Raw genomic sequence first — 21,534 nt, 5'->3', positions numbered from 1 at the left:
GCATAAGGAATTTAAAGGAACTGAGCAGATTTATTAAGCAAGAGAGATATCAGACTCAATTTCTAAATTGTCACCATGCATCCCTGTGATTCTCACCTGTAAGAATCAGGATTCTTAGCTGTAAGCAATAGGAGCCAATTCTGGCTGATTAAGCAAGAAAGGTTTGGTAAAAGGATGTTGAGTGTCTTACAAAATCACTGGAGCCTAGAGAACCAGGCTTGAGGCTACACATCCAGAATAATGTTCCATTACACGTTGCAGAACCGGCCTAATGAGAAAACTGCTGTTAACCACCACTGCTGCCAACTGGATGCTACAATTTGCATCACTGCCAGGAAGCTGATTATCACCACCCCTGCCTCCAGGGTCAGCACCACATCTGGCCCAGGAATGTGACCGAGGCCATCCCTGCTGCCTTGCAGTCCCTTGCTTGTGTCTTAGCTGCAAAGGAGGTTGGGGAAGTGACTGCTCCTGTTCATACCTTTGGGGAGCAGGATCCACAGGGTAGGGAATTCCTTAAATCTGAGAAAGACATTAACAGGGTGTTGGGCAGCCAGAAAACTTGACAAGTGCCTACTACAGCATCTGGATGAAGTGTGCTCCCTTACCTCTGTGAGAAAGCAGTTTTCATTTCACTTCAGGGTGTTGCATGAGGGGCTTGAGGTAGTGACCACGTCTTTGGGGTGGCAGGTGGGGTTGGTGAAGGAGGTAAGGCCTCCGGGGCCAAGTCAGGAGCAGGAAACACAGAAGCAGGAAATTGCTCCTGGTGGCAGTGATGGGAGGACAGGAGCCTGTAGAGGTGTTGCAGTGATGTCTGCAGTATCTCCAGACACAGATGATGGGGTCCCATTGTTTATTCCAGTGGGTCCTTGCCTTTCAGCTTTGGATTGCTAGGCCAGGATAGCCAACTTTCCAGTGTGTCCTCCCTAGAGCTGTTTGATATAAAATGCTAGGTGGTCATCTGGGATTCACCTAGAAAAATTTAAAGGAGGAAGGCATCACGGGGAGTCCAAAAGTGGGACTTAATCCATCAATGTCACCTCTTTTTAAAATACCTTCTTTTTAGCTCTCCCAGCAAGATGTAGCTCCTACAGAGTCTTGCTTGGGGACTGCTATCCAATACCTGAAATAGTTTCCCAAAAATAAAGCCGACATTTATCGAATGTCACGTGTTAGGCATTGTATGGAGGGCTTTACATAAATTATCTGAGTTAATCCTCCTAGAAACACCATGAAGTATGAGTTGTTATTACCCCTGTTTTACAGTTGAGGAAACTCAGGCTTATAGAGGATAAATAGCTCAGCTGATGGTTAGCCAGTCAGTAGTGGGGCTCAGATTTGAACCTTAACAGCCTCATCTCAAAGCCCACGCTGCTAAATTCCCTCTCCAGGATCTTGCCCAAGAAGGTGCTTTGACTCCCCAAACATGAGCCTTGAAGTCTCCTTTTCTAGGGTTCAGTCGAAGTCAAGATTAGAAAAAGGTCTGCTAGGTAGGGATATCTGTGTTAAATCTTGCATACACATTGAAAATCCAAAGTGGCGTCCCCTTCCTGGATCACACTACTCATCATCCTCAGATGCTTAGATCTGGAGCTTGACTAAGTCACTCACTGTGAGCAAAGGATGACCAGGGTATAGAGGAGTTGAAGTTGAAGGCAGAACGTCCTGGGAGGACATTCATGTATTTGAGGCTCTCTCTATTTAGAGGGGGACCAGGAAACTGCCTAGATGAGCAGAAGGATCTAGGTGTCTGGTGCAGAAGGAAAAGAGAAGAATCCCTGAAGAGGAGATGAACAGAGAAAAGAGGCTTGTTTGTTAGGAAAGAACAAAATAAGGATCACCCAGGAAAATCTTAAGGAGCCGAAGTCCCATGCTGTATTAGGCTTTTCCTCTGGAGCCTTTACTTTCCATATGTTTTCTGATTATGTCTTTAGATGGTTGCCTCCCCTACTGACTGCAGATTTCTCAAGACAAAGGGTTTGGCATGCACTAAGTGCTCAATATATGTTTTTGTGTTTGTTTTATAATGAATGAGTAAGTCCTACCCTCAGGACAGCAAGGATTTGGAGGAACTAGAGAAAGATCCAACCTGAGAAAAGAAATTCTAAAAAAAACCATCCTCTTTGAAGCTATGTTCAATATCCAGTCTGGTAGAGGCAGTTCTAGAGGGGTGAACACCTGGCTGGTGAGTGACCTGCCTGTTGGAGGATACTGCACCATGCAGCCCTCTCTCATTCCATTGAGGTTACTCATGCTGATGGATCCCCTGGGTGACAGCCAGGAACAAGATGTTTCCATTCTTGCTGTTCCAGCAGGAGGAGGTGGGTGAGTTCTATGCTCTAGAGGCTAGAAACTGTCAGAAAAAGAGACAAGTAGCAACGGGGGTGGGGGATTGTAGAATGTCAGAAGTCAACATGGTATCTTGTGATTTCCCAGTTAGAGTCATTCATTCAGGAGATGTTTACTGAGGAGATGCATCAGACACAGCTAACCACAAAGGATTGAGTGGTGAGAGAGACAGTCTCTTCCTTCCTGGAATTTATAACCAGGTGGAGAAGGCAGTTAATCCACAATTCTGGTGGAGTCTGAGAACACCCTAGGGGAGTGGTATAGGGTACTAAGGAAGACAGAACCCAGGCTTGGGGAATTGAAAGTGGTATGTAAGCTAAAGCCTTGAGTAGGGATTGGCCAGGGGACGATGGTTATAGATACAAGGAGAAAAAAAGCCAGCTTGTTAATGGATCTGAAATGAGTTCCATCCTCCTGGATATGAACTATGACCGGAACAATGTGACAGATGACCAGGAGAGTCAAGTGTAAGACCTAATTAGCAACGTTAAGGAGTTTAGACTCTGTTTTGATATTGTCAGAAAATCATAATCCCATGTAGCTTAGTGTCTATAAAGGTTTGCATTTTGAGAAGGGCACTCTAATCACCAAATAACAATTTAAATCTTTACTTAGGGACTCCTGGGTGGCTCGGTGGTTGAGTGTCTGCCTTTGGCTCAGGGCATGATCCCAGAGTTCTGGGATCAAGTCCCACATCAGGCTGCCTTCGAGGAGCCTGCTTCTCCCTTTCCCTATGTCTCTGCCTTCTCTCTGTGTCTCTCATGAATAAATAAATTTAAAAAAATAAATCTTTACTTAGGTCTCTTAAAGAATGCTAAGAAGGATCCATTTTCAAACCACACTAACACTTCTCAAAAGATCCCTGTTTTCCCTAATTGTCTAATTGTCTTACCCCTACAGCTGCCTGATGCCCCAAATCCTGAAATGTTCATCCGGTTCAACTCACTTGGTTTCCTTTCTGCCTCTCTTCTTACACCTCTCTCCTAATCTTTGCTGTATAGATCTGATGAACAGTGCACTGAGTCCACTTAAAACAGTGTTAATACAGAGTCTGGTAAACCTTCCTCTCTCTCTCTCTCTTTTTAAGATTTTATTTATTTATTTATTCATGAGAGACACACAGAGAGAGGCAGAGACACAGGCAGAGGGAGAAGCAGGCTCCATGCAGGGAGCCTGATGTGGGACTCGATCCCTGGATCATGCCTTGAGCCAAAGGCAGGTGTTCAACCGCTGAGCCACCCAGGCATCCCTAAAACTTCCTCTTCAATCCCTGGTCTTCTGTGTGTGCAACCAAGCTCACAAGGCTTGAGTATTCAGGACACCTTTGTATTTGTGCTTTCCTATAGCACACTCTCTTGATGCCTGTACTGCAACACAGCTTTGGATCCAGGTGGAGTAGAGATGAGGAAAAGTGACCCAAGAAGACCTAACTAGACAGAAACAAATTAGAGCCAAATTCACCCAGCTGAGAGGCATGAAGCAAAAGGAGCTTGGAGGGCAAATCCAGATGCAAGGCACTTGGGCAGAAAATAGGAAATTACATGAAAACAAGAAAGTTTTAAGGTGAAAGATGGAAAGTGGAACCAGGAGAATTTCCTGAACGAAGGGGATGACATCAGGGCTTTTAGAAGGCACCTGTGGCCACCTCATCTACAGTTGAGGGAGGGAGGATGAGGATGGTCATGATTAGCCAGCTGTACACCCCACAGTTTTACATTTTCTTTCCTCTGGGCAAGGAGGGAAAAAGAGAGAGACAAAAAATAAGGAGGGGGAAGGAGGAAAAGAGGGAAGATGGCTCATCATTCCCTACTCTATCCACAGGTCCATTACAGACTAAATGGGCTGGACTCTCTCAGGGTCCTGATTTTACCAATATTAGGTTTAAGTAGGAATGGTTATAGAGAGTTTTTTTTCCTTTAAAAAAACTCAAAGCAGATTCGTGCTTCTAATAAGCTTTCTAGTTCCTGGAACTCTGTGTGGAAAAGCCATTATTCCAGAGCCAGCGCTAATCCAAGTACTTCTGGGTACAGGGCTGCCCTGCAGAGTGCCTGGGCTGGAATGGCCTTCCAGACATGAGGAACAGATAGTTCCAGGCCACCCAACCAGCTCTTTCAGGAGCCAAGTCCTGGGCTTCAGTTCCTGTGATTCTGATTAGTTAGTAAGCCACTGAAGAATCTTCTAGATGACTGTCCTAAGTGGGAAATACACTCCCACACTAATACACCCTTATCTGGAGTGGACATCTGGTACCAAGCCTGACAATGCAAGATGCATGGATGAATCTAGATACTGATGTGGACTGGGCTTTTTGAGCAAGCAGTCCAGCCTCTCTGCTCAGCTCTGTGGGCCCCAGTGACAGACTCAGAAAGAGACTAGGCTAGCTAGGACATTTCCTGGACCACAATCCCTAAAGAACATGAAAACATCACCAACAGTGTGGTAAGATGGAGAACACTGCCTTCAAGAAGAGTATTCCATGAACTCATGAGGAATGCTTTGATAAACCACTTGGTGAAGGGTGAGATCCCAAGGGGTGAGCTTGATCAACAAATTGGTTTTTAAGGAAGATAGGTCTAATTAACATGGGGCTCATGTTTTAATGGTAATGGTACATGTGTTTGATGCTGGGGCAAATTGCTCAGGGAGGTTGAGAGATGGCAATATTTTGCCTCTCCTCATCTGAAGTTTGGCTCTCCACTAGAGCCTTGGGTTGCTTTGTCACAGCAATCCTTCTCTGATGGCATTTATAGAAACACATTGCTTTTATTGGAAAGGCTAACTCCTGTTCTCCCCCACCCTTCAAGATGCTGTGTCTCTGCCAGCCCTCAGTGTAGGGCTTATAAAGGCAAATTCAATACCAGCCTGTTCTCTGCCCTCTCCCCAGCCTCTCGTCACTTGTAGGCTACTTCCCAGCTCCTGTCCTCATTTGCACAGGCTCAGTCCTGGCTCTGGGTGCTACTCACTGAGTTGAACTTCATCCTCCAGCAATTTTTATTTTGGTGACACCTACCTTTCCGGGGGTTTTAAACTTTAGATTCTGCATGGTGTGATGCTGTAACAGCTCTGGGTTTTGGAGGAGGCTCATGTAACCTCAGATGAGAGGACTCTGTCCTAGCTATCATTCATGAAACTCCTTCTCCCTCAGTCTCTTGGACACCCCTGTGCATACAAGGAGGGGACTGTGTGTCCAAAGCCTTCAAGACATAACCCACTGTGGATCCCTTTGGGCCTTACACTGCATACTTACTGGGTTATACAGATCTGAGCATGGGAAAAATGTGGGCTGAGAAACAAGGCATTTTTATAGGCAGGAAGATCTTTTAAATCCACTGGCAAGAGATAACCTTTTTTTGAAAACAGTACCTCCATGTTTGAGCCCAGACACAACCCTGTGAAGTTATAATTAACTGATTGAACACCTACTACTGTCGATTCTGTTCTTTGTAGGAGTTCTATAAAGTCTCCTCGATGCTGGATTATTGAATAATGAACTGTTGCTCCTAAGGGAAATACAGGGTTAGGTTTTTCTGAGCCTCTGGACATAGGATTGTTGTCAACCATTTGATATATACTCTTCTTTTATATGTGTTTCTGTCTAAAGACACCTTATTTAATATATATTGTTGATTCACTAACATCAAACTCACAGCCCACAGCACTATAACTTGTACCTAAATGAAGCTCATCTAACATTTGAGATTTCTCCATAAGTTTGGTCTTCTTGCTTGAGGGGACTACAGACAGCACTGAAGCACCAGGTTTGGAGCCCCTTTAAACAGTGAAGTCTCTGTCTCTGTCTGTCTGTCTGTCTCTCTCTCTCTCTCTCACACACACACACAAATGCACAGAAATATGAAAAACAGCACGGAATAGACCATGAAAAAGTTGCTTGTTTATGATATGTGAGCTGATACAAGAAGGCAGAGTATGGCCTTGTTCAATCTCAGCTAGAAATATGTGCGTCAGGCCACCAATTTTTCACTGCTCTGTGCATGTCTGTAAATGACAGTGGAAGAACATTAATCTGGGGATTGCAAATAAGTGCAGCAAGTAGACAAATTTGCAAATACTAAAACTGTGAAGAGTGAGGATTAGTTGGATGTGCCAGACACTGTCCTGGGAGGCGAGGTTGGGTATGACCCATATTTTGCAGATGTTCTTAGAAGGTCTGCATTTGACCAACCTTCTTGGCTCACCAGGATCTTGAGGAGTTTTCTGGTTGCACAGAGTCTGTGTTCCAAATAAAATATTTCCTGGGTTCAGCTCCTTAGCGGTTAGAGGAGTGACCTTCAATGGGGCTCACCTTAGTATTTTAGGTGCAGAACATCCATGGCAGTTCTGTTTGTACTGTACAAAGAACAGCCCTTGTAATTTGGTTCTTTTTGAACAGTTGCTAATAATTTTGCACTCAATTTCCATTTAAATGGAAACATTAACCTCTGGAGCCTTGAGAGGAGGCTAGAAGGGGCTCATAAGTATGGCTCTTATCTCCCAGGCTCAGAATATCCCAGGAGTAATTCCAAACATGCTTCTAAATCACTTTCCTCAGCAGATGGGGTCTCATTTCTGCTTCAAAAGACCCCTTTCTCCTCTCTCCCAGAATGAAAGTCCACTTTCTCATTTATTTACCATTTATTTACCTGCTGCAATGTGAGAAAGACCTTCCTGAAGTCTAATCTACAGTGTTACTGCTGGAACACAAGACTTCTCTTTCCTCCACCATCTCTGGGGCAGACACTGGAAACCCACTTCCTAAGCTAATGGTGAAGAGCCTAAAAAAATTGAGCAAGAGACCCAGGTGGAGGCTGGATGAAAGCCCAGGGGTCATGAGAAATATCATTTTGTCATCAACAACAAGGAGCCTCATAATGTTATGTGAGTTACAAAATACTTTCATGTACATTCTTTCACTTTATTCTTAAAATTCTCTGTGGACAAAGGTACTCTATTTACCCGATTCTACAGATGAGGAGACAGTGGTAGAGTTACCCCAAATCAATGAGTAACTGGCATGGCTGGAGCCCTAGAGCCCCTGGCCTTCACCCCCACATTGATTAAGAAGTAGTGGGAGCTGGTCCACTTTTATACCAAGAAACTGATGATGATGATATAAAATGGAATTTGGTCACTGGAATATTCCTAAATCCAGCATCTCCCTCCTTTCAGATTTCTAAGAATGTGGCCTTCACTGTCCTCTGTCATATGGCAGAGAATTCCCTACTCCTCCTAGTTTTTTTTTTTTTTTTTTTTTTATTTATTCATGAGAGACACAGAGAGAGAGAGAGAGGCAGAGACACAGGCAGAGGGACAAACAGGCTCTATGCAGGGAGCCCGACATGGGGCTCGATCCCAGGTCTCCAGGATCACGCCCTGGGCATGAAGGCAGGCACTAAACTGCTGAGCCACCCAGGGATTCCTGAGGAAGGCTGTTCTACCCTGACAATAGGCCTTGAATTACTCGGAGTCCTTGGTTCTTACTTTGTATTTTGTTTCTTGCATTGGCTTTCCCTTTTTAGCAGATATATCCCCACTTTATAATTTGCACAAAGACACCCTAATCTGGAGCTGGCCCCTCAGGAGTACATTCAAAGTCACACATCTAGAAAGTCAAATGGCCAGAATAGAAAACCAGGTCAACTTTCTTGTTCTGGTCTTGTCTTTCTTTCTGGCCAATGTTTAGTTCCTGAGGTGGGAGAGGGGGAAGGAAGGGAAGGGTTGCCTCCCTGGTCCCAATTTCCGGTCATCCTCCTCAGCTTCTTTTCTTTTCATTTCCAGTAACAGAACAACCTCTTTGGTCAGCTTTCCTGTTCTTAGGAGGCATGTTCTCTTATCTGCCATTTACTGTCTCGTTTCTAAAAATAGTAATGATTACAGAAGTCTGCCCATCATTTTTTTTTCTTGCCTTAATTTAAATTCTGTTGGTTTTATCTCCTGTAATTTTTAACTGAGCTGGAGGAGCCTCTGTAGACTGTGAATGTGTGGAATGTGCACATGTGTGTTTGTGTGCACATGTGTATATCTATGTGTATGTGTGTACATGTGCCATGCTTACATGTGCATTTCTAGATCAGGAGGATACAGAAAGGAATGCAGACCAGTTATCTGTTATTATACATTGTTTGCCCCTTGCAGGATCCCTAACACACAGGAACCTCTCCTGGATGTTGGTGACTGGGTCAGGTACCTGCTGTTTACTCTGCTAGATTTACTCTCCAGCTCTTTCTACCCTGCTCTCACCAGGGACTGACCTGATGGACTGCAATAGTGTGTTCCTTGTCCCCTAGCTTTCTGTTGAGTTTGGCCAATAGGGAGACCCAGTAGGTGATGGGAGGGAAAGAGGAGTATAAAGTCAGGGCATGGTCTCTTTTCTGTAGGGGTGCCTTGGGTTGGCCACATTTTTTAATCACTACCCCTCTCAAGGCAGCCCTCTGCTGGTTCATTCCTTCTGGGTTCTGGTCTTTGTGCCTTCCCTTATCCCTCTAGGTTAAGGTTCTTGCTCTCCCCTGGGCCCTGCCTGCATTTTGTGAAGTCTTTTGTTAAACCCTCCTGGAGTCATCCTGATTTGAGTGTGCTTTGTGACTGCTAAAGAGACTTTCTTGGCCATGGTCACTGGCTAGCTTCATTTGTAATTCATATGGTGGTCTCCATTCATCTCTGTTCCTCCTGTCTGTGCTTGGCCCCCACCTCTGCAGAGGGATAATGGAGTGATGAGCTTTACATTTTCTCCAGCTGAGCTGTTTGCCACAGTTTGGTGCTTCTCTCTGCCCAGGGTCCTGCTGCTCTGCCGGTAAGGAGGGTGCCATCTTTCTTTTGCCTGTTTCAAATATTCCCTCTTCTGTCATTCCAAAAGAATATCACTGTTGGACATATTTTTTACTCAGGAATCAAGTGTTGTAATCTTTGTCTAGTTGCCCAGCTCCCTCCCTCCACACTTGAGGTGAAGCCTTGCCACTGTGCACTCCAACACCATCTTCCTTCCATTTGGACATTCCTGGGCCAGAGGTGGAATTCCAGCTTGGACCACAGTATTCCTTCCTCCTTCTCATTTTCTTTTAATCCTTTCTTCATCTGATATCCCAGCTCCCTCTTTTCTCCACCTAGACATTTCCCCTTCCTGCAGAAATGCAAAGCCCATGTGAATTTAGCACTTTCTTTCTCTAGCTGGATTCCAGTCTTGGGTGTCCATGTAGCTTGATAGCCATTCTATTTACCTTACTTTCTGATGGCTGTCTATGGGGAGGGGTGGACTGTCACCTCAATAGCTGCTGCCTCAAGGGGGGTTGGAGGAATGCAAGAGTAAATTCTGGTTCATGAATGGGGAAAAATGTGGTAGGGACTGGCGTAAGGCCCATTTAGAGCAATGGCTTGTTTCCTCCTAATGTCTTTAAACATATCTCCCAACAATAGAGATTGATTTCCTTTCAATAGCCCTCATTTCTTTTTAGCAGTTTAATTTCATCTCTATTTCTTGTGAAAAAAATTTACCTTCCAATGTGAGACTAAATTGCAAAGCTCTTTTATATTTAATAATTAAGAGAGTTGTTTCCAAATACCTTCTAAATCTTGGAGTGGAGAATCCCATTTTACTACAAGAGCCAAAGGGCAGAAGGGCTTTGAGCTAGAAACCCCTCTGTCATGGTTAAGTTCATATGTTGAGGGGAGCAAAATACAATACCCTAGAATATGGCCCTTTGACATGTGGATTATTTTGAGCTGAAGGCAATTAAGATCAGCAGACTTAAAAAAAAACTTTTACCTCTCCCTTAACTACCTGAAAGAACTTAGATAGGGGGCTTGGCTCAGAGAGAGAGACCTTATATCAGGGATAACTTATCTGGAAGACCTATCTGTATGGTAGGCCAACATCTAATAACTAACATCTATTCTTATGGTCCTGTGAATTATCCACTTCCCTTTTGAAGCCTAAAGCCCCTGTCATTTTTTTTTTTTTTTTTTTTTGAGAGCATGTAAGCAGAGGGAGGAGTGGTTAGAGGGAGACAGAGAATTTTAAGCAAGCTACATGCCCAGTGCAGAGCACAATGCAGGGCTTGATCTCACGATCCTGAGATCATGACCTGCGCTGAAATCAAGAGTTAGATGCTTAACTGACTGAGCCACCTGGGTACCTCCCATCCTATTTCTTAGCTCAGGATGACACAATAAGCTTCAACTGACTGACTTCCCCTTGGGTCTCAATTTTTTTTATGGGGCTTCTGTCTGTCCGTAATTAAATTTGTTTTTCTTCTGTTAATCTGTCTATGTCAATTAATAGACCAGCCAAAGAACCTAAAATGGTAAAATAAAAATTTTGCCTCCTCTCATGTTAACTTGGTTAGGCTATGGTGCTCTAATCAATACCAGTCTAGATGTCACTGTGACAATAGTTTCTTGAATGATTGATCTTTGAATCAGTAGACTTTGAGTAAAGCAGATTATCCCTCTCTAATGTGGGTGGGCCTCATTTAATCAGCTGAAGGCCTTAAGAGCAAAGACTGAGGTTTCTGGAAATTGAAACAATTGGGCCTCTGACTACAACATAGGAACCCTGCCCGAGTTTCCTTCCTGCAGCCCTGAAAGGTTTGGACTTGAGCTACAACAGCTCTTACCTGAATCTCTAGGTAGGACCCACCAGGTCTTTGAATTTTGGACTTTGCAGCCCCCCACCTCCAATCCATCCAACCAGTCATGTTGCCTGAGCCACTTCCTTAAAATCTCTCTCTCTCTTCTCCCTCACCCTCTCCCCCAATACTCCCATCAGGAGAGAAGAGCAGGGCTACCTGGGGAAGCTTCTTTCATCCAGAGGGAGTCCTCATGAGTGAGATAGATGTGTTCCATCCACTATAATAATGGACAGAAAGTGCCAGCCACAGTGTCTGACACAGAGTGAAAACTCAGAGTAGGTCAGGTCTCTTTCCCACCTTTCCCCTCTCCCCTTGCTCCTGGCATTCTGTCCTGTTCCTTTTCTTTTCCTTCTCACTGGTAGAAACAGTGCCAGATGGAGCTATATTAGAGCCTGAGGCAGAAGGAAAAGACAATAATACTGGTCTTGTCTTTATTCTGTTCTTCATGGATTTCTTGCCTGGGTTTTGACTTTTAAAATACTATATTAGCATATACTTTATCTTGATTGCTGAGTATTTGGTACTCTTAGATTTTGTGCCTGAGGCAAGTGCTCACTGTCTTCACCCTGGTACCAGCCCTGCTTGTCAGAGTTGAAGAGTAACCTGAGATATCCTTCCTCAGCAGCCAGCCCTCCCCGACTCTTTGAGTTAAGGTTGCATTTAGTGTGGTTTTGAAAAAATATTTTTTTCCTGCATGTGCTTGTCTGTACACAGAGTATCATTGAAAAGCAATCCAAGAAACTAGTGAATATAGGTTGCTTCTGGTGAGGGGACATGGGAATGAGAGGGAGAGAGGAAGGGAGATGTACCTTAGAAAATGTTTTTAAACTTTTAATGAAAACCATTAAGATAAATATTTTTTCTTATAAAAGCAATAGTTGTACTCACTGTAGAAAAGTTAGGAAATGCAGATAAAGCAGGAAACAAACTATAAACTTTCTTAATCTCACTACCCAGCAGTAATTCTGTTAATATTTTAGTGTTTATCTTTTCTATTCATCTCTGTGAAGATTACCAAAATGGTACATTCCGTGAATAAAATTTTGTGATATGTTTCTTCCATTTAACATACATAGTGAATCAAATTCTAAATTAATAAATAGTTCCTTTCATTATTATTTTCAGTAGTTGCCTAACATTCCATCTTTTGAATGAGAATAATTTATTTGACCAATCCCCTATTGCTGGATATTTAGTCTATTAATAGGCTTTCACAATTAGAAATGGTGCTGATGTGAACAACCTTGCAATGAAATTTTTTTGCAAATGTCTAATCAACAAAAACTTAACTGAATAAATTTGAGGATAAAATTGGCTTTTTCCAGCAGGTCATGAATCTGGCAGCATCCTATTGAGCTCTGGAAGGGAGCTCTGTTGAACTGTAGAGAAGGAGGCCAAAAGAGGAACTTATTAGCAGAGAATGCATTGTTTCAGACAAAGTCGACCCCCTAAGGGGAACAGAAAGGGTCTGTTAGGCAGTTTACCCTACTGACACTGACCAGGTGATTCCAGAATGATTGGTTAAAGGTTATAGTCCTGGAAGATATTGAAGCTTTCAGGTAGCTTAGGTATAAAAGTCTTGGTTTGCTGGCATGGTGCATAGCCCAAGGAACTCCATTTGGGGCCTGTTGTCTGTTTCCTTAGAACAGGGCTTGCTGGTTCTAAGTTACCCTCAAAAAAGCCTGACAGAAAGTGTCACTCCTACCATGTGTGTGAGTCTCAGTGTTAATTTAAAACCTGAACCAGTGGTAGCCAGAGCAGAACATGATATGAATACATGTGAACCCATTATAACCTGAACATGACTGTAATATTCTTATCTTCCAGTAAAATAAGCCACACCATTAATGTCCAGCCTGTACTGGCATACCAGAAACAGCATGGAGGGTGAACTGAGACAGAGTTTGAAGCAAGAATCCCAGAACCCAGAGGGAGTAACTACAAAGGAGACAAGTTGATCCCATTTGTCTCCCTCTGTCAGGGCACCAGTCAGTTCTGATTGACTTGGGGGTAGACAAAGGGCCCCTTCCCCATTTATTCCAACTTTCATCACTTTCTGAGCTTTTTATCAATTTCTACCCTTCTCTTAGAGTTTTAGATACTCAGTTCCTTTGGCTCCCCAAAGGAGGATTTTAGACCATGAAAATAGTCAAGTGATAATAATATCCTCTTTTGTCAGGGATTGAGAAAGGCATTTCTTTTCAAATTTGCTACCTGCTATTTCCCCAAGTCTCAGATTCAGACTTTCCACAAATTATCATCCTATTGTCAGGAGAGCTTCAAGAAGCATCCTGCTGGTGAAGCTGTTTTAGACTGGCTTCCTTCCCTTTTCTCTTGAAGACTCTAGGATTTTTCTGTCCCTTTTTGTAGTTGCCACAGCCTATTCTACCTCTTGGGGTTTCCTTTCTCAGGAGAAGATATCTTTTAGGATTCTAATTATTGTTATGATTACCTTACCTTGGGAGTTAAGAGGAAGAAGGTAAAGAAGTTTCATTTTGTGCACACCGTGCATGGGATCTTGGTAGATGTCCTTTTTCCCCCTTGAGAAAAGACAGAAGTCAAGGCCATTCAGTTGTCCAAGGTTCACATAGTAGCTCCAAAGGTATCATGAGCTCAAAACAATTTTCTGTGGTCCACATGATTCAGCAGAAGAATGTTTTGGTTCATTGAACATCCCCAGAAGTCAAGTGATAGTTGGGGTTTGGGGAAGAAACATAGAGAAGAGTCTGGGCTGGTCATGTCTTTGGCTGCTGTGGGTGGCATTAGACCTGTCCTGTCAGGATGGGGACTTGAGATTCAGTACATCTCTCTGGCTCTCATCTGCCTTTTCCCCCAGGTCTGTTGTAAGCATAGATCTGTGGGTGTGTTTTATTTACCCAGGGGCTCAGAATAGATAAGGGGGCTGGGAGGCAGGTACCTTTTCTGTCTTTTCCTTTTTTTTTTTTTTTGTCTTTTTCTTTTGTTCACACATGCAATAAATAGGCTTCTTTTCTATTTTTAATTGCCTCATGTTACAGAGTGTTTGACTCAGATAAGCCATATGAGTGGACCAAGGAGAATAGAAATAGACTATAAATGAGTGAAGTTCGCCCACTGAAGTCATCCTCCACACCCTCAAGATTACTGCTGTATTTCCTTACTGTTGTGAAGCATATACACAGTGTCTCTCACTTTAAGGGACTTTAAGCCACTATTTAATAGAAAAAAATAAGTTGGGGGATAAAACCAACAAGCACATGCCAGGTATAGAGATTCAGCCAATTTTCTGAAGATCTATTATTCTTTGATCCATATAGAAATGTAAACTGGTGCTGTCAGTTGTTTTTCAGAGCGCTTCCTCAGGCTTCTTCCAAGGAAGACAAGAGGGAGATGCTCTATCTCACTTTCTTACTAACTCTTTGGGTTGAGCTTCTTAGCTCTCCTCTCCACTGGGCCAGGACTCCCTTTCCCCTCCAAGTACTGGAGACCAATTTGGGCAGAGCATCAGATGTATGCCATTCTCAAGTTAAAAATGAGCAATGGGGGATGGGTATCTTTCCCCAGTATTTGGAAAACATTAAGTTAATGGATGGAATTTCCTCTACATTAAATTTCATTCTCTTAAGCCTTTGACAACAGCTACTCCACTTATCTAAACGAGAATCTAGTGTTAGACGGTACCTGATACTGCAAAAATTTTTATGTTGAGCTATTTTAAGTTTAATATATCCATATTTCATGATGTTCCGTAAAGAGCACCGCAACTGATAGTTGTATAGCAATAAAGGACAAGTTTGATTAACACTGGAATAGATCATACATATGCTTCTTACCTCAAGTGGGGCATTTACATCTTGGAAAGATGGTGGGTCCATTTTAAGGTATTTGTATTTCTAAACATCTGTTTACCTCTACACAAAACATAAGAAACTTCAGCAGATGGATGAGCCGTTCAACACGTTGGGTCTGTTCCTTGACCTTCTCACATCCACCCACATTTTCTTCTTTTCTTCCCTGGCCTCCTCACTCCTGTGACCATACTGTGCACCTTGCAATCAACAGAATCACTTCCCAGATCTCAATTTTAAATCTATTATTTTCCAGCCTGCCTCCTTTTGTTCTCCCTTTCTTGCACTGGTACCTCCTCTATCACAAATTTTTGACTTCATGGAGACCCTTAATCCCTTGACCCCATTTGTTTCCCATTTTCTATCAGTGCCTGCCTAACTTTACTTCCTTCCCTGCCCAGCCTAGAATCCATAGTCTGTCATCACAATTCCTTCCCAGGTACCTCCAGCTCCTTCCCTCCTCTTTCTCTGCATTGAACTTGACTTGTAAAATTCTTCTGTTGGACTTATAGATACTGTCCTTCTCTGTGCCTGCTCCTGAGCAGCAGCTGAACACTAATGGAGAAAGTAAAAAACAAACCTTTTAAAATTAGATTCATGATGATGCATTTCAGCTGGGCCCTCATCATTGTCTGGTGACCCTATGCTGTCCTTCTGGTGGACTTACTGTCCATTTCCCAAGATAATTTCATTCCTTTTCTCTTCAGACTCCCCACTCCTATACTCCACAGTCTTTCTCTGTTGATGACCTCAATCTTTATTGAGGAAATAGAAACTATTGGATGCTAACTCTGTATTGAACCTTCAAATCTACCTGCATCAGAAACAATCTCTTCTTTCCTCCTACTACAATGGAGAAAGTATCCCTTCCCTATAAAAGGCCAATTCTTCCTCAGATTCTCTGGTTTCTGTCTTCTTTCAGTTTTTCAAGGATTGTATTTCTTTGGCTACCCTGTCACTATTCCATCATTAATTTCTCCTACTCTACCAAATCATTCACATTAGACAAACAATGCCCTAGCATCTCCCACCTTACAAAACATCAAAAACAGTAATAACCTTCCATTGATCCTACCAATCTGTTGATTTTGTTTGTTTTTTGGTTGGTTTTGTTTTGCTGGAGAAGTTGTTGTTTTAGTCTCACACCTCACATTTACTACTCAGCTCATTCTCATATGCCTTTTGATTATACAGTATGGAAACAGTTCTCCTCAAAGTCACCAGTGGCTTTCAGGTGGCCAAATGAAACCTCACCTTCACTTCTCAGAATTTGAAACCATGGATGACAACTCCTTTCTGAAACAGGCAGCCCTTGGTGGATTCTGTGATTTCTTGGCTCCTCGTTTCCTGTCCACTCTTAATTTTCCTTGCTGGATTCATCTTTTTTGCTGAACTTCTAAATGCTGGACTTTCTTGAGGCTGGATCATGAACCCCTCTGTTCCCTCTCCACATTCTGTTTCTCATTCCCGTGATGTTAAAATACCATGTATATTCTGACAATGATCAGGTTTCTGTCTCCAGCCCTATCATCTGAATGCCAGACTTGTGTATCCAAATACCTGCCTCATGTCTTCTCCCAAATGTCCCACTGACACCTCCTAATTATCATGTCTAAAAGAGAACTCTTCACTTTTGCCTCTTCAAACCTGCACTCAACATGATGGCTCCATCTCAATAAATGTCACTGCCACCCATCCAGTTACCTAAAGTAGAATTCTAGAAATTGTTCATGATTCTTTTAACTCCCACCTATCCAATCCAATGACAAATTGTCAATATTGCCTCCAAGATACATTCTACATTCATTTGCCTTTTTCCTACTGCTTTCCCCAATCCATACCACTATCATTTCCTCATGGAACTATTGAATTACCCTTCTAATGAGGTTTCCTGTTTCAACTTTATTCTCTTTATTCTCCAAACAGCAACAAGGATGACCTTTATAAGATATATAGTAGGTCATGCCATCCACCTGTGTAACACCCTTTAGTACACTGTGCTGAGACTAGGTGCAAACTCTTCGTTGGCTAACACAACCCTGTGCAATCTGCCCTCTCTCACCCTTCAGAAGGTACCCACACTCCCATTCTGTTCATTCCAGCAAGTCTGGCTTCATTTAAACATGCCACAGTGTCTCCCTCCTTGGGTATGGACATCTGCTCCAGGCTGTGAGCCTGAAGTGATCTTCTATGGTTTCTTTACATAGCTGGTTTCTTTTCATCTTTCCAGTGAGACCTCCTCACACAGGTCTTTTTTAACCTTTGTAGCTAAAGAACTTACCCACCTTCTCCCTTATTATCTACCTTAGTCTTTATTTCTGTGTTCACTGCACTTAGCAGATGGGTTTTTTTGGTTGTTTATTTTCTATAATCTTTATTTGAATTTAAATTCTGAGGACAGGAGCTATGTCTCCTGTGTTTCTCATCATGTCCCCTATGCCTGGAAAAGTGCCTGACCTTCAGAAACATGTCTAGGTTGAATGGATTCATGGATAATGGATGTTAAATAAAGATACACACAGCATCCAGCCCCTTCAATATAGTTTGTGGATCTTAGCTCCACTTTCCATCTGAGGCTCTTCCTTTCTGGGATATTAAGTTGGTGAGCCTGAAACTGCATAAACTATTTCTCATGGAAGATTATTGGGAGACCAAAAGCAATGAATTGGTGCTCTTATTTTTTAGGATTTGTCTTGCTACCTCCAATCCAACAGTCACCAAAGTGTAGAGAACATGGTTTAATAGAGAACCAGGACAGTGAAAGGGGGAGGTGTTGATTGAATCCCAGCACTGCCACTCATGAGTGTGTAACCTTGAGCAAGACAGCCCTTTCTGACTCTCCCACTTTCTTATTGTAAAATGTAGAGTAATCTCTATTTAATCTACTTTAAAGGGCTGTGGTGGTAATTAAGTGGGATAACATAAGTGAAAAACCTTTGTAAATTGTAAAGCTCTGAACAAATGATTTCGAGGAGTTTCATGGAGCTCTGGTCAGGAAGTAAACAGTGACTTTCAGATCCTCTGAGTAATGATCGACAGAATGTCTTTACACAGTGTTTGACTTCTGCTGGGCTGGGGCTTCTCTGAAGTCCTATGGTCTCTTACCACTGCCACCTCCCAGGCCCTACTTGCCCCTTTTTTTGTGGTGAACAAACTTGTTAGTTGTTTCTGCTCCATAATGCACAGTTTCTGCCTGGCAGGACATATGGGACTTGGGGGCTCACTGGTCATTGGGACAGAACCATGCTCTGGAACCAGTAGGTGATATTTTCTGTTTGAGTCCGCCAAGGCTGATAGTCTGGAGTAGCCCTATACCTGCTGCTCAGCACACCTCTGCCACCCTTAGTCCTGCTAGAAGGGAACTGGAGCCAGCCTTGCCTTCTGTAGTGTCTGCACAGACACTTCTATAGGCTTGGCTGCTATGATCTTAGATCCCATGGATGGAGAGCCTTAGTTCTTAAACTTTTTTTTTTTTTTTTTATGATAGTCACACAGAGAGAGAGAGAGAGAGGCAGAGACACAGGCAGAGGGAGAAGCAGGCTCCATGCACCGGGAGCCCGACGTGGGATTCAATCCCGGGTCTCCAGGATCGCGCCCTGGGCCAAAGGCAGGCGCTAAACCGCTGCGCCACCCAGGGATCCCTGGAGAGCCTTTGTTCTTACAGAACACCTGCCCAATGCTCACAGCTCGGGAATAAGCTGGGCACATTGCTTTACAAAACAGTTCCCTGAACCTCCCCAACTTGGGAGCATTTGGCTCCCATGGTGCTTCTGGTGATCTCACCTGGCCATGTCTCCAGCCTTCCCAGGGCTTAGAGCGTGGCTTATACCATGCCTTTCTGCCTTCTGTCCTGTCTCCTAACCTTTTGTCACCCAGAAAGGTAGTATTAATGACTCTCCTTATTCATGGAGATTCCACATCATCTCACAGACTATACTGCAGTCGATGCTCAGTGCAAGTGTTAAGGGTCCAGGAGTCTCTGTCATTCAGGTGAGGCCAGAGCTCTCTGCTGCACACACCATCATGCAGTCATGCCTCTGGGCTTTCTCCTGCTGGAAAGCTCTTCCCCTACATTGCCCAAGAGATCAATTTTACTTCCCTTGCCCCAGCATTCAAGTCCTTCACAATGTGGCTCCAAATATCCTCTCTACGCCTTTTGCCCATGGCTAAGTCCTGGCAAAGTCAGGACTTTGTCTAAGTCCCTCAGTTTTGGCTCACTGTTCACTAAATGCACCTCCTTTCCCTGCCTCACTCTTTCCATTGTTAGGCCTGCTCTAGTGAGCCTTCCTACCTTCACTGGGACCATGCTGCTCTCTCTTGTCCCTCCTGGCATTTATCATTTGCATGGCACAGAGTTACCTCTTCTTTCCTTGTTGCATCATTATCCTGGTCCTTATTTTAGTTATTTACTGTACTACCTTGAATACCTGACTGCCCCTAGGTTAGTTCCTCAAAGGGCCAAGACTGAATGTTATAATACTACGAATACAATGCCTGTCCCATAGAGGTGCTAAAAAAACATGTGTTGAGTAAGTGAATAAGTGAATGGGTAGTAAAAGCATCTTTTCTTTAATGTGCTTTTTTTTTTTTTTTTGCACAGAATTTCCCCATTTCAGTTCCTTTTAATCCCCTGGAAATAGTACCCTGCAATTTCCTCATCCTGTGTTTTCTTTGGGATGTTTCTGCCTCGCTCTTCCTGAAGAGTCATTCATTCAACAAATACATATTTGCCACTGTTTTTAGCACAGCACTTTTATTAGACTGAAATTTAGACTCCAGTTCTACTTTCCCCTTTCATTACCTTTTATTGTCTTTAGTGTTTTTTTTAATTAAAAAAACATTTTAAATTGAAGTATAGTTGATGTGTAACATACTAGTTTCAGGTGTACAACATAATGATATGATACTTGTATATGTCTTAGTGTTTCTTGTACTTCGGTTTTTTCTCCCCTGCTAGATTTTAGGTTCCCTGAGGCTGGGATGGTATCTTTGCCATAGTGGTTAAGAGCATACTAACAAACTTGAGCTCAAATTGCACCTCTACTACTTATCAGTTATGTTTAGCTAGTTACTTAACTTCTCTGGGCTGCTATGTCTTCATCTATGGAATGGGGATAATAATAGACCTTATCAGTTAAGGTGGAAACATGAGAAAGGAAGCAATAATAATGTATGTGGTGTGTTTAGCAAAATGCCCAGCATATAATAAATGTTCAGAAAAGTATAGTAGTAATAATAATGGTTATTAGGTTCTGAAGTCCTTTATTCTACAACACATATGTTAAGAGACAAGTGTATCATAGGTGCTCATCCACAATGAGCAATTGTGGCTCATCCACAGATGAATTCATAGCAAAGCAAAGAGAGGTGTAAAGGACAGACCTATGAACAGACTCGGCAGACTGTACACATAGTTTAGCTGGGGTCAGTGTGTGGGTCTCCTGAGTGGTAGCCTAGGGCTCTTTCCCTCTCTCCATGCTGTGAAATAGACCATGGAGGCCCTCCTGGGAGAAGAAAGGCAGGAGGCTATCCTATGATCCCCAAGCCAAGCACATCAAAATAAAATTAATAACTACTTTATTAGACATTGTTTGGCTCTTGGTATAGGTAAGAATGTGTGGAAGTTGCAGGGAAATAGATTTTTTTTTCTTAATAGAAGGAAAAATGTTTGAAAATTAAAGCAACCTGAAGCCAGCATGGGTTGTTACTCCATAAAGTCTCTACTTCCCTAGTACAGAAGGCACTCAAGTGAGGCCAGATGGCCACTTGCTAGGGAAATTGTGGATAGAATTTGCAAGCCAGGCAGGTTGTTGGCCAAGGTTTCCTCGGCCACTTTAGCCAGGCTAGTACTGGACACGTGGGTTGGAGAGTAGCAGCTGTTCCAGAGCCTGCCACTATCTTTCACTCAACACCGCATACCCCCATTGTGAAACCAACCCTTCCCGTATTCAAAGGCCCCAGCTGCAGGAATCTGAGAAGATGGGACTTATCTAAAGATCTTCCAAGTTTTCAAGAATGCTCATGAACTATGACATATCAGTTATTCTGGCTGGGCCTGGAAGAGATTCTGGCATCTGCTCCTGCCCTCTGCTGTCCTTGCTCTCTCTACCAGAACTTGACTTTCCAGAATCTGTTCACTCTAACAGTGTTACACCCACACAGTGAATCCCTAAGATACCAAATCATTCTGTCCATTTGTCTCAAAAACTACCATAGACTGAGATCCCTGGTCAGTGGAGACCTGTCCCTTTCTTCCCCACAGAGTACAATTTATCTCTGTGGATGGCCTTAAAGCTCCTAGGTCCGTGAGCCCTGCTAGTAGCAGCCCCGGTCCCTCTGGGCACAGCTGCAGAGGTGCCCTGGGGTCAGAGCACTTCAGGGAGAGCATAGCTAATGGAGAGAGGAAGGGGGCGGGCAGCCACTCAGAGCAAGTCAGAGCCTGACAAATGGAGAGACTTTGTGTGAGATCAGCAAAAGAGGAGACACAGACACTTGACCTGGTTTGGAATTATTGCAAATCCATCAGGCTCTGTGCAAATTGAGACCATAATTCAGATTGTTCATATCGTCACCAGCATCCCCATTTCCATTAAGCCCTGCTGTCCATCTCCCCTGGGCCTGGCTCTGTCCAGCAGCTAATTGAAGGGGTCAAGCTAGCACTAAATTAACAAGCCACTCTGGAGGGGTCAGCCCCCACCCCAGCTTTCTACTTTAGAGTCTATGGTTAACCTTGGATA

Source organism: Canis lupus, chromosome 5 (genome assembly GCF_003254725.2).
Source record: "Canis lupus dingo isolate Sandy chromosome 5, ASM325472v2, whole genome shotgun sequence".
Taxonomy (NCBI): Eukaryota; Metazoa; Chordata; class Mammalia; order Carnivora; family Canidae; genus Canis; species Canis lupus.
This window is presented reverse-complemented; position numbering follows the sequence as displayed.